Here is an 18704-nt window from a genome sequence, read left to right on the forward strand (position 1 = left end):
GGGAACAGAAGATAAAATAAAGATAAGAAGATAACCTATGGATCGCTTGCCTCTTAAGGTGGAGTCATGCATGCAAGCTCGTAAAAATATCACCATACCATGTATTGTTGCGGAACGTGCAGCCCGATCCATATATCATCATATATCAATATATTGCCGCGGAACGAATGGTCCGATCCATTACCCATATATCCCGCGTCCGGGATGATATTATAAGATACCAGCTGATCAGGTGGCTATGCGTCTATAGCGCCTCACCTTTCCCCATGTCCCCTATATACATATACATATCATATACACATATAATATACGTAGTACGTATGAGAGCCCAAATAAAAGTGCGCTTTATCGGGGTGACGTAAGGTCGTGAACCTCCGATTACATTATGGCGTCATCCTCACCATTAAGTCTCACCTTGAAGGAACTAGTATTTTGAGGTGAGACAACAAGGAAGAATAGTATCCATGAAACCATAAGCATAGAAATATCTGTATCATGAAGTCATCATTGTCGTCTTTATCGTTATGGAACATATCTCGTAAGAAGTTCTCAAGTTCTTCAAACTTCATCTTTAGTGGGACGGGAGAAGGTCATGGAAGTATAGGGAAGAAATTATGAAACAAGAGTCATGCCTTTGAAAGAAAGGGGATAGCCTTACATACCTTTGTATCTCCTTAACTATGTCAACTAAGAGCTCTCCTTCCAGCTTACAATTCTACATACAAAGGGGTCTGCATCTAAGGTTAGATTGTTGAAGTATACTTAAGCCCGAACTAAAGCGAATAAGGAAGCAATCTAAACAAGATTTCGTTTGTTTCAACAAATTTCCCCTCAAATAATAAAATAGCTCCCAAACATCATGCCAACGCCCATAATATCATAACACATAAATTCCTGGCTAGATGTTATTCAATTTCCAAATTCACCCCCAAGATCCTCCATAACCACAACTATAATACAACATCATGCTTATCATTCACATAATACTTCCTCAACATCATTAGTACCATTCATGACAAGATTATACTCATATTATACCATGAATCATAACTCAACTACCTTTCAAACCAACATACCATTATTTGCATACTTAAGCTCATATTCCATATTTGTTTCTAATTCAAGTTCTTCAACTACTCAACACTATCATTAACATGAAATAATCGTAAAACTCACTTTTGATTATGTAGAGATGATCTTTGGATGAGAATACTCCACTTCGAGAAGAACTCCACTTCAATACCAAAGAGATTCTCAACTTCTATCAACCCTTAGGGAAGCATTCACACCCTTGATTCTACCAACTTTTGATGTTTGATCCTTGATTTCTCTCTTGAATATGTGTTAGTGTGATATGGAGAAAGTTCTAGAGGTTTAAAGGGTGTTGGAGAGATGAGAAGTGAGAAAAAAAAAAAAGAGGAATCATACATATATAAGAATAAAATTCGGACCCGACCCGAAATATACGGTCCACTATACGGACCATATAATTTATACGGTCCGTATATTGGACCGTATGTTTCTTCCAGAAACTTACCCCTTTCTGGAGGGGTTCTACGGACAGACATACGGCCGTACAAATTATACGGTCCTTATGTATGGCCGTATAATCTATACTTTTCCAGATTTGCTCTCATCGCTTCGTTTGATCTAGAATCCTTATGGAACCTTCTTGGTACTTGTGTAACACATCCTTAATGATCTAACAGACATTATAACTCGTCCTCAATACCTTACTAAATTTTCGTTAGTTCGACACCCATGAAATCCTCCCCAAACATAACTTATACTCCACCTTTGACGAACCTAGTTTCACCAAGTCCTATGACTTAAAAAAAATCTTATCGTATATACATTAAGGCTGCCAATCACCCTCTTGTAATCGTGAAGGTCTCGTGTCCGACTTAACTGACGTTAGTCTATTCACGACGCAACGACATGAAATTGCCGAGGTGTAACATTCTCTCTCTTGGTGGCTATCCGCAATACAAGCTCCTTCCATTCAGTTTTTCAGAATTTTTTTTCTTCCGTTGGAGTTACTGGAACATTCTGAGTCAGCCCTACCAGTTTTTGATTTTTTCCGATCATTGAAAATTAAGGTTCCGGCGTGGCTGCCATTTTTTCCGCGAGATCTAATGTTTAGAGATCTCAGCTTTATTTTCCTAAGAATATTTTGCACCTGCAGCCCAATCGTTTCGATTTTTACGACGTGTTTTCCGGCGACTTTTCAAAGTTCAAATTTTTTTTCTTTTTCGACATTGTTTACCCACTGCATCATTCCGTGAGATATTTCTTCTTGAACACATCTAAATTATTTAGATCTATGGACTGCTCAAACTATGAGAGATACAAAGGGAGCAAGATAATAGTTCTCTTTCACAAATCCGGTCCGCCTAATATCGTTAAAATGTGGAGACGTTTAGAGACGTTACTTCCGGGAGAGACTTTGTCTCCGGATGAAGTTCAACAACTTCGTTGCCTTTTGAACAAACTTGACTCTTCAAGTGTTGCTAGTTTTAATTATGTGCAATGTATTACCTTTAATGCTCGCCTTAATTCCCGGATTATTGATTCGGTGCGAATAGACACATGACAAAAGCTCTTCTAAAGGCCTTCAAAATTACTCTCCTAGTCCCAAAGCGGATTATGTCCGAATAGCCAATGGCTCCCTAACCTCTCGTCTCTCCGGAATAGGTTCACTCCTTTGTACCCCCGATATTACCTTATCATCCATTCTTCATGTTCCCCGACTTTCTTGTTAATCTATTATCCGTTAGCGCTATCACAAAAGCACTAAACTCGTAGTGTAAAATTCTTTCCCCGATCATTGTGTTTTTAAGGACCTTCAAAATAGGGAAGAAGATTGGCGTATAGATTGTATGATGGCTTATATTTGATCAATGAGCTCGAGATTCTCGGTCGTGCTTATTTAGAACAAATAAGGATGTCAACCAAGAAATAATGCAGCAGCATAGACGGTTGGGACACCCTTCCTTTTTGCTTTAAAAAAGTTATATCCTAGTTTATTTTCCAGAACGAGTTTGAATCTTTGTCTTGTGATGCTTTGAATATGCTAAGCACACAAAAAACTCTTATCCCTCGAGTGACAATAAAAGCACAATTCCTTTTTCGACCATTCATTCGATGTATGAGGCCCTACCGAAACACCTTCTTTGTCTCGGGTAGTCGATGGTTTGTTACTTTTGATTGTTACACTAGAATAACATGGGTATATCTATTAAAGTTAAAAGTGAAGTTTTCACATGTTTTCGCTCATTTCATAAGATGATCTATACTCAATTTCGAGGCTAAGATAAAGATCTTTCGAATCGACAATGGTCTGTATACATGAATAAAACTTTGGAGCTTACTTGGAGTCTTTTGGGATAATCCACCAAACTAGTTGTCCTTATACTAGTGCACAAAATGGGGTTGCTGAAAGGAAAAATAGGCATTTGTTAGAAGTAGCAAGATCCCTTTTGTTTACCACGAATCTTCCAAAACCTTACTAGGGGGATGCTATTCTAGTAGCAGCCTACCCCATCAATAGAATGCCACTTAAAACTCTCAACTTTCAAAGTCCTTTGGAAGCTTTAAAGGGTAGAAATGACTATACTGTTCCTCCCAAGATATTTGGACGTGTTTGCTTTGTTCACACTAGGAACTCCTAAAAACTTGATCCTAGTAGCTCTTAAGCGTGTCTTTATTGGGTATTCTCCAACACGTAAAGGGTACAAATGTTATCACCCTCCTTCCTGAGAACCTTCGTCAAAGATGGATGTTACCTTTGAGAATCTGAGTCCTATTTTAGTATTACACCATCACCTCTTCACGGGGAGAATTATAAGGAAGAAGAGATGGTTTTTCCTAATTCCATTATTGAAACAAGAGAAAATGAAATTGGAGAAAGAATTCAAGGGGAAACTGTTGGTCGTTTGGATAGGCCTGATTTGATAACCTACTCAAAGAGGAATAAAGCAGAAGAAGCTATCATGCAATCTACCGAAGCCGAACCTTCTTCATCTGGTGAGTCATCTATAGTTCCTAATGAGTTAGATTTGCCTATTGCTCACAGGAAAGGAGTCAGATCTTGCACCAAACACCCCTTATCTAACTTTGTCTCTTATAATTCTTTGTCTCCCTCCTATAGAGCTTTTGCCTTGTCTATTTCTTCTGTGTCTATTCCCGTAATCGAGGGAAGCTTTGCGCATTCCAAATGGAAGCAAGCCATGCTGAAGAAAACGAAGGCCTTGTCGAAGAATGAGACTGGGAACTTGTCACACCACCTCCAAAAAAAAAACTAGTTGGTTGTAAATGTCTTCTTCACCGTGAAACATAAAGTCGATGGTTCGATTGAAAGATTCAAAGCGAGATTGGTGGGCTAAGGGATTTACTCGTACATCAATGGAGTGGATTATCAAGAGACATTTGCCCCCGTTGCAAAAATGAACACCATTAGAATTCTTTTATCTTAAAGTGCCTAATCTTGATTGGGACTTATGTAGCTTGATGTGAAGAATGCATTTCTTCATGGAGACTTAGAAGAAGAAGTGTATATGGAGATTCCTCCTAGTTTTGGTAATAAACAAAGTCAAGGAAAGGTATGCAGATTGAAGAAAGCCTTGTATGGACTAAAGCTTTTCCCAGAGCTTGGTTTGACAGATTCTGCAAAGCAATGATCTCTTTCGGTTACCAACAAAGCAATGCCGATCACACTCTTTTCATAAGACATCAAAAGGGTAAACTCACTCTTCTCATAGTTTATGTTGATGACATAGTAATGACAGAGATGACAAAGGAGGAAATGACCCAATTGAAGTTGTCATTGTTCAAGAATTCCGAGATCAAGGATCTGGAAAATTGCAATACTTCTGGGTATCAAGGTTGCTAGATCAAATAGAGGAATCTTTATTTCCCAAAGAAAGTATATTCCGGACCTCTTGAAAGAAACTAGTATGACAGTTGCAAGCCACATAATCACCCATGGAAAGCAATCACAACTACAAAGTTGAGTCGAGTCAGCTGACAAGGAGAGATATCGAGGCTGTTGGAAGACTCATTTATCTCCTCACACTAGACCAGATATAGCTTATTCAAGCCACCATGGTAGTCACTTCATGCATGATCCTCGAGATCCTCATGGAAGTCAGTCTTTTCGCATTTTGCGCATCTCGAAGTCCGCGCCAGTGGAAAGGTCTACTTTTCTCCATGGTCACCTCAAACAGAAGCCTTTACGATGCGGATTGGGCAGATCTCTAGATGACCAAGATCTACATCCGGTATCGTACACCGTAGTGAGGAAAACCCGGTCACTTAGAGAAGCAAGAAGCAAAGTGTTGCTAGATCAAGCGCGAAGTTGCATAATAGAGCTATGGCCTGTGGTGTTTGTGAACTTTTATGGTTACGAAAGCATTAGAGGAATTGAGATTGTCCGAAAAGGGAAAGATTTCCTTGTATTGTGACAACAAAGCCGCAATTAGTATAGCTCATAATCCAGTCAAAGATGACCGAACAAAGCATGTTGAAATTAATCGACACTTCATCAAAGAAAAAGTTACTATGGTGTCTTGAGTTTGTTCCATGTGTCATCGTGTGAAAACCAAATTAGCCGATGTTTACCAAAGGCCTCACCAAACGGACTTTCCATACACTAGTTTGCAAGTTGGGCATGTGCGACATCTTTTGCCACAACTCGAGGGGGGAGTGTTAATTGATATAGATTGATTATGTAATGATTGTGTAATATTCTCTTTGATTATGTAATATTCTTTATTTAGTTATAAGAATTATTGTATAAATACCCATTGTCATGGGATGTAAATTATCAAGAAATACAAAGAATACTTTCTCTTCTTCTTGAAATTCTATAGAAAGGATTAAAGGGATAGTGTGATAAGATCTTTGGAATGCAAAAGATCAGCCCAAATGTTGTCAAAGGTGCGCTTAAAGCGCGCCAAGCCCCGAAGCGAGGGCAAACATGTTGAGACTTCGCTCGCTTTATGGGCGCTTCAAAGGTCGCCATCAAGGCTCCAAGGCATACTTTCCTTGCCAATGAATGCAATCCTAAGATGCGGCAATAAACAATTGATATTTCACTTTATCATAATTTTTGGTCAAATTCTTTGTCCATATATTTGTTATTCATGCTTATGATTATTAATCTTGGGCTACACAAACATATTTGTATTTTTTCTCCATTTGCGCCTTTTTTTTATTAAAGTCCACACTTTATTTGCGCTTTGCGCTAAAGCTTTGGACCTTAGAGCTTTCTTGCGCTTTCCACATTTGATAACACCGGATATATCAAGATACTTGATTCTTAACATTTCATTTTTTTCCTTCAAAGTGGGTGGTACGGGGACATGTTGGTATCTTTTGAAGTGAGAAAGGAGAGAATTCAACTACTTCTCAATGTTACTGGTAAATATTAAGCTGTTTGTGTCTCCCTCTCCATCTATACGCTTCGTTAGTGCGATTGGGTTTATTCATCAATGCTTATGGCTACAGAAATCAAGAATTCCAAAAGTCTGTCAAGCAACTGAAGGAGAAAGCTGAGGAGTTGAAAGAAGATTTTAAAACAAGGTGCCTTATAAATATCCCGTTAATATAATGTTAGAGATAATGGTCAAAACACACCTCGAACTATCGTTTTTCAAGAGTTTCACACTCCAACTATCGATTGCTCCATTTTCCTACCTGAATTGTCACCATCTATGTGTTCAAAAATGATAGTTCAGGTGTGTTTTTGATCATTAACTCATAATTTTAAGGTGTTTTTAGCCTTTTCCTTAAGGGGCGAGACATACTGCTGTATGTCAAGGCTGCAGAACTTCCAATGAAATGATGAACTGCCTAATGCAGAATCAAGCAGACAACTGGGACGCTTACAAACATGTAGATGGTGTTTGGATGGAGGCCGGTTACGGCAAAAAAGTGTACCCTCCGTCCCAAAATAAGTGCTCTAGCTCATTTAATCCTCATTAAGAAAATCAATAAAGACAAGGTATATTTTACTAAGTTACCCCTGTATTAGATGTTTTTTGAAAATTGAGCACTGTTAAGAAGAAGTAGTTCTTTAATATAAGGTTTTAATTGGAAACAATTAGTACTATTTTTTGTCTTGAATTTCTAAAACGACAATTATTTGGGACATTTTTTTTTGCTAAAGCGACACTTATTTTGGGACGGATGAGTATTGGTGCAACCTTCATCAGTTCCTCTGGTGCTGGTCTAAATATTTGATTGCTGAATGAGATTATCATGCTGTGCAATTTTTCTTCTAGGTATCAAGATGGTATGCTGAGCTAACTTTGTTAATTGTTTTTCTAGTCTTTGCCCTTTTTTTGTTGATAAAATAATAAGGGGAATCCAGAGGATGCAATTAGTACAAAAATGAAGGGAGCTAGGGAAGTCCAGGCATGACATATTTACAGACTTTAAATTGCAGCAACAAGTTAGATTAAGTAGACATTCAGCTTTATGGAGTGTAAACACATTCAGCACCTCATATTACATTGCTTTGCAGTAGAGCTTTATCCTGTTTGTATTCCATTTAATTGTATCTTCGTTTTGTGTGGGTTCTGAGTTCTTTTCATAGAATTCTAATAAAGATATTGATCTTTCAATCTTCAAATCCTGAAAAGTCCTTCAAAATTGTAAACTTCTAGTCCCTGCCTTTTGAGTTAGTGTAATTTGTCTTGTAGGTTTATGCAAATGTGGAGGAAAAAATATCTGTTACGAAAGAGGAGGTTGGTAATTTTGTACCTAACTCAGCTTAGCATAGTGCCCAATTATGGTTAACTCTTTAAGGAGGTGACAGTTAACTCTGATTCTTATTTAGGTCAAAGAAAGCTTTGGAGTAGGGAAGCCAGAAGCTCCAGGATCTCGTGGTCACTCTGACACTTCTAGTCCAAATACCAATGAGAGTAGTGAGTCTGCTTCCAGTGATAGTGCGGAAACCGTTTATAGCAAGGTTAAATCTACTGCTTCATCGAAAGCCTCACCACTCTTTCAGAAAATAAAAGAAGCAAAGCCTGCTGACTTTGCAAAGAAGGGCTACTATGTTATAATGGACGAGTTGAAAGGTCCTGTTAAGAGAAAGCACCTCGAGTATTCTGCCCCCGCACAAGAAACTTCATCGAACTTTGAGAGGAGCACAAGAACTGATGTTGTTATCTTACCATCAAAGCAATCAAAATGGAATAAGAAATGGGAAACATTCAAGGAAAAAGTAATTTCTTGCTTATTAGACTCTGCTGAGATGCCAGTGAAGTATTTTCTCGCATATTACTAATTTGCACTGAATTTTCATTATTCTCAGATGCAGGGTCATCCTCTTTCTAAGCGCTTCACTGCAACGTATAAACCTTTTGTCACAACGTTCCAGGAGGTACTTTCAGATTCTCAACATAATTTTATCTTTTGTGCTAGTAATAGATTTTTCATTTTTAACTTTCTCCCTCTGTTATGTTTAATCCAATGAGGATATACATGGCTTGATCTGGAACGCGTTTAATGTGAAGTTATTTTAAAGTACTTTATGTTCTGGATGACAGTTTGCAGAAGATATTTGTGAGAGATTGGAAACAAGTAATAATCCCCTTGTTCACAAAATCCAAGAGTATGGCTACATGTTACCATTTTAAAAGTTGTATTATGCATAGAGTTCAATTTAAGATCAACATATAATTTCCATCTTAATGTTACAGTAAGATTGAAGGAGAATCTTCAACTGCAATGTCATATAAAGAGATTTACAGCAGAAATCCGTATGATTACTAGCTTCTTTTGCATGACATTCCATTTTCACTTTTGGCTTGTTTTTCTATAAATTTGAAATATGTTTTGTGAAGGTCATTCTCTTTGCCTGAATTTGTTGATGAGGTTCAAGAAGTGATTCGACCAGTTCTTGATGCTTTCTTCAAAGTAAGTATGCACAAGTCCACTAAAGCTTATGGACAGATTTACACTATTGTTAGTATGCGTAGAAAATGGGAGAGGTAGAAGGAAGGTTGGGGCGGGGCTACAAGCCCGAGTCCGGGTTCGGCCGAACCCAGTAGCTTTGGTTCAAACCTTATATTTGTCTTAGGAAATTTATCTGATATGCATAATTGATAATTTAGAACCTATTGACTTGGAATAATTAGAATTTCGAACACACAAAGTTCAAATATTGGCTCTGCTTATGACTAGGAAGGGTATGGTATAAAATTTGCTTGGTTCAATATTAAAATGATCCAGTAGTATGCAACCTCTCCGTGTTTAGTTTTCAACCCCTTCAAAGTTGGACATAGAGGAGAAAGACTTTCTTTACCATATAATATTGAAGGGACGGATAAATTGTTTAAAATAAAGATAGAGATATGAATGATTAAGATTCAAACGCGATTGAGATATGAATGATTAAGTTTCAGACTTTTATTAAGTGCAAATGCTTTAGTCTTTTTCTTACTTTCTGATCATCTCATGTTGATATACTTAAGCATCTTACATTTTTATCCTTTGATGATATCTTGCTTCTTGGGTCATTAGGGAGATACAGAGGTGTTAAAGAAACATTGCAGCAAAGAGATAATTGAGCGGTGTAAAGCAGAACATCAAGTTTTTGATAGCCAGGGTATCATTTTCGACAACAAGGTAAGAAAAAATACAAGTTGTTATATTAGCTTGCATTTTGGATATTGTATATAAGTACAGTGAAGGGAAGGAGGGTTAACAATAAATGATGTGTACATACTTTTTGTGTTACAAATCTATTCCCAGTGTTAACAATAAATGAAGTGTCCAAACTTTTTGTGTTACAAATCTATTTCCGGTGATTTCTATTAGCATGCCAGACAAGGACAAAAGCTTGTAACAGTTGAAGAGAACTAAAATTGTTTTGGGATTTAGTAACAGTTGAGCTGTTTCCTTTTCCTTTTTTTTTTTTTTTTTTTGCGGCCGTGGATGTTTGAAATTGTCTGACTTCTGTAATGTAGCCTGGTCTAAACCTTGTAGGGTAATTTTTTCTTTCGCTTTTAAGTATACTACTGCGCTTCGCCAGTGGCCTTGATATGTTGAGCACTGGACACTGCCTATAACAGTCCAGTGGGCTTGATTTGAAGTCCACCCTGATTTTCCACCAAAGCTCAAACTAAAATTCTGCATGAATTGTGACCACCTCTCATTTGGTAGACTACTTACATTAAGGGGGTTGAATAGCGCATCAAACTTTTCTTTAACGCTGCTAGAAAATCTGATAACCCTACTGAAAATGAGACAGATTTTACATATTTCGGATATTGAAGTGCGGGAGACAAAAATGATGAGAGATAGTCCCTTAATAATTTTGGGGGTAAGATTCTTTCCTCATTCATTTTCTTTGTATGTCTAAACCAATGCAGCGCACCTCTTGAGAGAACAAAAATTTAGCCCCTCATAGTAATCTTTCTTGGGTAATGTACACAGTTCCACACGCAGCAGGTCTACTGCATAAGCGATAAACTTGGTTCAATTAAAGAAGGGAGAAAGGTATGTGTGTATTATATCTCTTTTATTGGTTGCTGTTATTCTCTTGGTCCTGCATTGGCTATTCAATTCTATTGATCCTGCTGCTCAATATGGTATTTTGTAAAATATCCAAACAAATTGCCTTGTTGCATCGCTGTGGTCAAATTGTCATTTTTCTATGTTGCTGGTGTGGTTTTCATATGCAGAAGTGGGTAAACTAAAGATGTACGATGTGGGTGGGATTAGTAGTTTTCTCTATTCTCTTCAATCGTAGGAAATAGGCATCAGCGGGGGTATATGAGAAGAAACTATAAGATACACTTGAATGGCTATCAATCGGATAATATGATGTGATGTTGCTAGTTTCATCTGCTAGTAGGTTAAAAAAAGTGTCTCTAAACATGATAAAGACTAATTAAAAGGGCAAAAGAGACCGAAGTCTTTATTTCCTCCCTGATATTGTAATACCAAGACCAGTAAGAGAGACTGAACTTCATCCATTCGGACAAATTAAGGTTGTCTTACATACACACTAGTGGAATTTCATTTTAATCCCCTTTTTTAAATAGTCGGAGGGGGATTGAGTAAAATATCCTTGACGTCAACTCATCTAGCTTGGAAGTCTTAAGTGTCACACCCCAACTTTTGATAGGGCATGATGGGCACCAGACCCTTTCTTAGGGCCGAGCGAACCCGCCAGTTCTCGTTATACTCATAATCTTACTGGACTCTTAAATCATGAAATGAATGCATAATGAAAGCTTTTCAAAAATATGCTTTTCGTCTTTCTCAAATCAAGTAAAATCTGTAGTCATATGAAATTTGTAACATAATGCATAATGATACATCGGCTTACAGAGCCGCTTACAAGACTGACATGTTATATACGTGACTCTGTCTACAAAGTCTCTAACATAAATCAAGATACCATAACATAGATACTCGACTCGTGAACACTCCGGAAGGAAATGGAGCTCGCCAATCCAACCGGAACATCTTCTACTAATATCCTCTACTCATCCGTATACACCGCGTGGCATGAAATGCGACGTCCACAAGAAGAGACGCGGTACGAATAATGTACTGAGTATGTAAGGCATGAATAACAACATAATATAGATATGGAAGGTAACATGGAATAAGAGAGATAACCTGTACATCTGGATGTCTCATAAGGCGGATGTCATGCATGCTTAGCTTTTAAAAAAGAATTTCTTACATACATATATATAATATCATCATCATAACGTACCCGGCCTTTTCAGGACTCGGTGTGTAACGTACCCGGCCCTTTCGGGACTCGGTGTGTAACGTACCCGGCCTTTCGGGACTCGGTGTGTAATACCAACTGATCAGTGGTTGCACAATAGGTGCCGTACCCGGCCGACTATAGCGCGACTCGGTGTGAGAAAATACATACATATATATAAAGCATGCATGAGAGCCCAATCAAAGCCACAACTATATCGAAGTGACGTAAGGTCGGTAGCCTCCGATTATATTATGGATCAATCATCATCATTTATCCCACCTTGAAGGAACAATTATTATAAGGTGAGATCAACAACAATGAATAAAAATCAAGAAAATCACGAAAATAACTCAACATTTTTGTATTTACATTGAAATCATAAGCTTGGGACTTTTAAATATGAAATCATCATCATCGTCGTAATCATCATAGAAACATTCTCATCTTTAGCGTCGTCATTAACATTGTAAAAACATGTCCGTTGTTGTTGTCATAAAAGCTTATAGAATCATAATTCTTTGACTCGGAAGATAGGGACATTTTGGAAAACATTTATGGATTATTAAGAAAAAAGTCACGCCTTTGAATCATGAACTCTTAACTTTTGGAAGTAAGGAGGTTATGAAACATATGTAAGGAATTATAACATAGGAGTTTCTAGAAATAGGATCATCGTCATCACAAAACACGTTTATCTTTAGCATCATAAGAACTCCATAAATCATGAATCTCTAGCTTTTGAGAATAAGAATATTCTTGGGAAAACATTTATGGATTCACATAGAGGGATCATGGGATATTTGGAAAACACCTATTGGATTCATAAGAAAGGAATCATGCCTTTAGAAGAAAGGGACTAGCCTTAACATACCTGTTCAACCTCCAGTTATCCACACTTATACGTCCGAATTCGTGAGTCTACATTTAAGAGGATTCACACTATCATTAGACTCATCATAGTATACTTATACTAAACTTTCAAGTCAAACTACTCTATACTCTGCTGAAAATCGGGCAGCATCTCCCCTATTTATATGCCTAGCCCGAATTCTCAATACCAACAATCAACAACCAATAACAACAACGAAACAACAACAACCTCATTACTACCAAAATATTCCATCAAATACACCATATGATATTTTCTCCAACTCCTCCACAAACGAATTCGCTACATAATTATTCCATAAATTTATCTCCGTAAATAAGCCTTAAATGATACCAAAAGAGAAAGATTCATACCTTACTTCCGCTAATACCGCGATATCTCTAATACTTGCCTTACTCCCAAGCCACAAACTCACCGCAACACAATATTATAATCATAACTATACGTCGGCGGAACCCGAATCCGGAGATTTTTACTTAATTCGCGTTGAAATTTAATGGAGGGAAGGTTGGAGAACTTTTTAGAATTGTTGGGAAATATTTTTTGGGCTGGTTTCTTGGCTGAAAATGAGGGGTTAAACCCCTTTATATAGTTGGTCCGAAGTCACTGTAGCAGTACTGTTCACCGACTACTGTAGCAGTTATTGTTCATCCGCGGAAATTATTTCGAGACCTAAAACTTTTATACACAGATCTCTTTATTTGCATACTTGGATATGTCCAAAACTCCATACAGTCTGTATGAGTTATTCAACATCCCAAACTTAGCAAAACTTATTTTTTTTTTTTTCCGATTCGTTTAACCTCCAACCTTCGCGGCACTTACTTATCACTTGTTGAACATAACATAAACACTTATAACTTCAAACATAATCCTGTCCTTTGAGCTTATGTGACTAACCTATGATGCAACTCAACGCACGAGAATACGAGATGTAACATTAAGAATGCAGCAAAAATGAAGGGTAACAAGTAGCAATTATTCTTAAGCATTTTATATTCTAATACCCTTGAATATGCTGTAGAATGATCCCATACTCATCATTGAACCTAAGACTTCCATCCAGATTTGAATTTTTAACCCTGGTATGGCTCAATTAGGATACAATACACACTGTACACTATGCTTGGGCTATGCCACTTGGAGAAGACCCTGTATGGAAGCTTATAGAGATGCAGCAACAGGGTGTTGCAGCCCTTATCTAATCAAGATTTTTGCTTCATCAAAGGAGTGGATATTGTTGCTACCAGGGGTGGATCTAGGATTTCTTGAACATGGGCGCACCACTGAAAAAGGAAAAAAAGAAAACGTTTGTTCCTCTATGTAAATAAACTATGCTTTCCACCAAGTGCGCCATGCAATATTTCTGGAGCATGGGTGCCAACAACTATTATTAGATCAGTTTTAGAAAACAGTATTCCCTGTTCCTCTAATCAAAATACACTAACCGACGACTAAATATTGCCTGTTCCTCTAATCAAAATACACTAACCTACGACTAAATATTGCCTGTTCCTCTAATCAAAATACACTAGCCTACGACTCACAGCTTTCCAAAAAATAAAACGTTAATTATAAGTCGTATATTAATATACATCTCGAACATTTAAAAAGAAAAAAAAAAATTGGATCACGAACAAGCTATTAACCATTTTCAACCTTAAGAGTAAATGAATGTTGGTTAAACGTGAAATGCTAGTTATAGGCAATATAAACACAAAAAAAAAAAAAAAAAAAAAAAAAAAAAAAAAAAAAAAAAAAACTAATAACAATGCAGATTTCCCACCAAGGCCTAATTAACTTGGAAGCAGATTTTAGTGAACCGAACCTGCTTGCCTTATTTTCTTATTCAAAAAAATTCCATTCTGATATGGCGACTTAGAAAGAATTACCAACATATTCAATGAAGAACTAACAGAGTTGCATATATAATACTCTCCGGTTTGCTATATTTATCATAATATAACTCAGCACAAAGTTTTATCGAGAACGGAAGACTTTTGAAATTTGTAATCTTAAATATATCATAATATTTGTGTGGCTATACAAAATTTTAAACTTATAGTGTTATACAAGTCATAACATTTGTATGGATATAAAAATTTCTCATTAAGGAATTATATGAACGTGCGACTCTTCTTTTAACATACAATAAAGAAATATTTGTGCAAACAAAGTGGAATAGAGGGAATATTAATTTATATATACTATAGAGTAGAAGGATACCTTGAAAGTAATGTTAGGTTTTAGTTTTAAACTCACCTTATATATAGAACCATTAGAGGGACAAAAGATAAGCATTCCTCTTGAGAAACACAGGGACAAAAAATAAGCATATACTAAGCTCTCTTCAAATACACTTGGAAGTTCTTAGCTTCTCTATATGATGTCAAGTGGCTCCCAGAGTTCCCCCAAACACTTCAGTAGGCACATTTTATTAATATATACCCAATGAAGTGCTCAGAAGAACTCTAGGGGAAACCTGACTTCTTCTTTTTTTTTTTTTTTTTTTTTTCTATTAATCTTCCATTCCTAGCTAGTTGATATGAAATGATGATGCTCTCTATGGATTGAAGATTTACCTATTTGTAGAGAAGCCAAAGAATATAATTAATGTGGCTAACATGGGGTAATTTTAAGATAGTAATTAATATCCTTCTGACACCAAGAAATTACGAGGTAAATGCATTTTGGTCAGTAGATTGAACCTGGTCACAATTGTGTGTTGAATTCTAAAAATCGAATCAAATTTTGTAACAAGTGACACAAATCTATCTATCTTTTGTTACATTTGTATACTATATGCAGGAATATTCTGGCAAAACTATATCCTAGCTTACAAATCTTCTAATTGGGGGTTTCAATGAGATAGTGTAAGTTACAAATTTTGAATTGATTCCAAACATAATGAAAAAAAAAAAAAATCTAATACGCACCTTTTGCGGCTGAAAAAAGTGCAAGTGTAGATAAATTATAAAGTAAAATGATAACTTTGTCTCTTTTGATTGGCATCCTTCATCTAGCCAGTAAATTGGCCTAAATTCAAAAACCAAGATCGTTTCCATCCATTTCTTTTACTTCTTGATTTTTCTTCTGATTGTACCTTAGTTTTGCGACTACGTTTTGGTTTTATGATAGTAAAGGCGAGATAATCCAACAGGTTTATTTCTCTTGAATAAAACAGTGCTTATTTACTTGCAACTCCGTGGGGGATGCAAGAGTACCATTATCGTATTCATCTGAATTCAGTATTTTCGACTGGAGACATAGATACATATGTAAATATCATTATAATTTCAACAAATATTAAATTATGAACCTGTAATTCCAAATTCCAAAACTGAATGTATAGATTCAGCCATCAAAACCTAAAGATTGATAACCATCAAATTAAAATTCTAAATCCACCTTGCATGTCCTATGATTGGACTTTGTGATTAACATTTTGACGTACCAAGGCTCGAGGGGCAATATATTCAAGGGCGGACCTAGAATAAGGGTTACTAGTTTTACCGAACCTAGTAGCTTTGATCCAAACTCTATATTTATCTCAAGAAATTCATTGAATATACACAAATTATTGATTTAGAACTCATTAACTTAAATGGTCTAAATTCCGAACACATAAGCTTCAAATCCTAACTCTACCTCTAAATATATTTCAGTTTCAAGCAAATAATTGTATGATATAGTTGAAACAAAAAAATTACAATCATGTCCAATCACAAATATCACTATAGATAATTGTCACACCCCAGTCCTGATGGGGCATGATGGGCACCTGACCCTTACTTAGAGTCGAGCGAACCCACTGGCTCTCGTTATACTCATAGTCTCATTGGGCCCTTAGTCATGGCATGAAATGCATGATGAAAGTTTTTCAGAAAAACATTCTTTCCGTCTTTATCAATCAAGTAAGATCTGTGATTATATGAAATCTGTAAAGTAATGCATGCTAATACATCGGTTTACAGAGCCGCTTGCAAAACTGGCATACTATATACGTGACTCTGTCTGCAAAGCCTCTAACATAAATCATTATACCATGACATGGATACTCTGACTCGGCAACACTCCAGAAAGAAATGGAGCTCGCCAATCCAGCTGGAATATCTTCTAGCCATATCCTCTACTCGTCCGTATACACACACGTGGCATGAAACGCGTCCACAAGAAGGGACGTCGGTACGAATAATGTACCGAGTATGTAAGGCATGAATAATAACATAATATAGATATGAAAAGTAACAATGAGTAAGAGAGATAACCTGAACATCTGGATGCCTCATAAGGCGGATGTCATGCATGCTTAGCCTTTTTAAAAAAAACATTTTATATATATACATAGTAACATGCCCGGCCATAAAGGCTCGGTGTGAAAGTAACATGCCCGGCCATGAAGGCTCGGTGTGATATATAAGTAGTATCATGCCCGGCCATTTAAGGCTCGGTGTTATCATCATTAGCTTGCGTCCGGTGCCTCCCGCGTCCGGGGCAATATCATAACATGCCCACCGCAAAGGTGTGCACATCTACGTGCCTGCCCGGCCGACTATAGCGCGGCGCGGTGTGAGAAAATACATACATATATATATATAAAGCATGCATAAGAGCCCAATCAAAAGCCACGACTGTATCGGAGTGACGTAAGGTCGGTAGCCTCCGATTATATTATGGAATAATTATCGTCGCTTTGTCTCACCTCGAAGGAACAATTGATTTAAGGTGAGACTATCAATGGAGAATAGAACTAAGAGCAGGCATAGAATAAGACCATAAATCTCATAGGGCATCAAGTCATGTACTTTTGGAATCTTAAAAGAGATAGTCATCATTCATGAACAGAATTGAGACATCAAGAAGTAGTCCAACGTTCTCATATCGTCGTCATAATAATATATAGCTCAGGTACATGGAAATCTCTGTGAATAAAATTATCTCATAATAACATGAAATCATTCTCATCATTTTCATCATAATAACATTCTCATCTTTGACATCATCATTGTTATTGAAAAACATTCCCATCGTTACCATCCTAAGGGCTCACATAATCACAACCTGCGGGTTTGGAAGATACGAATATTTTGGAAAACATTTATGGATTATCAGGAAGGAAATCATGCCTCGGAATCTTAGATTTCTTCACTTTTGATAACAGGGAAAAATATGGAAACATTTATGAAATCATAACCTAGAGATCATGCCTTTGAAAGAAAAGGGCGAGCCTTAACATACCTGGAAGATACTTCTCGATTTCCAACTTATTTCCTGTCTTGGAACTCGCTTAAGAATTATTCGTAGCCTCGTAATCTACATACGCAACCATTCATTCTATTGTTAGAATCATCGTCATATGCTCGTCTTAGACACTTAATGAAAGTCCTTTTGAATTCTGTCGAAATTCGGCAAAAGATTTCCCCTGTTTATGTGCCTAGCCCGAAATTCCAATTCAACAACCAACAACATCAACAACAAAACCAATAGCAATAACATCATTTCCAACACCAACATATGCCATAAAACAACCCACACACTGTTTTTCTAAATTTCCCAACCAACCAACTTGGGATACGACTAATTAATAACTTTATTTCCGTAAAGATGTCGAAATTAATACTAACAACATCAATAACAACATACCCAACATCCTACAAGATAATTATATATAGATTTTATCCAAAATTCTCTTCAAGCCTCAATCCATAATTCAACAACATCAACACAACAAACTATAACTCTATTCTTGCAATTATTCCTTAATCAAACTTGATAGAGAAAGAAATTCAATGATTCATACCTTGTATTTACTAAAGTGGCAAGATATTCTATATCCACTTGTTTCCAAGCTCATTCCGTCGCAAAACGAATTTATAATTGCGTCTACGCGTCGCCCGGACTTCGATTAGTATTTCGTAGCTTGAATTTCACTCAAAATCCTCACTTTTATGTGGGATTTAAGACCCCTTTGTGTGAAGAATTTTCTGGAAATTTTGGACCATTTTTTTGATGAAAAATGGGGGTTTTGACCCTTTTTATATTCAGTTGGGGCGGCGTCACTGTAGCTACAGTACT

The 18704-nt window shown here is 36.8% G+C and overlaps 1 pseudogene; it reads left to right on the forward strand.

Moving 5' to 3' along the window:
* Positions 1-4780: 4780 nt before the first annotated feature.
* LOC132066108 (mitochondrial import inner membrane translocase subunit TIM44-2-like) lies at positions 4781-13922 on the forward strand (annotated as a pseudogene).
* Positions 13923-18704: the final 4782 nt, after the last annotated feature.

The sequence above is a fragment of the Lycium ferocissimum genome, chromosome 8 (assembly GCF_029784015.1).
Source record: "Lycium ferocissimum isolate CSIRO_LF1 chromosome 8, AGI_CSIRO_Lferr_CH_V1, whole genome shotgun sequence".
Taxonomy (NCBI): domain Eukaryota; kingdom Viridiplantae; phylum Streptophyta; class Magnoliopsida; order Solanales; family Solanaceae; genus Lycium; species Lycium ferocissimum.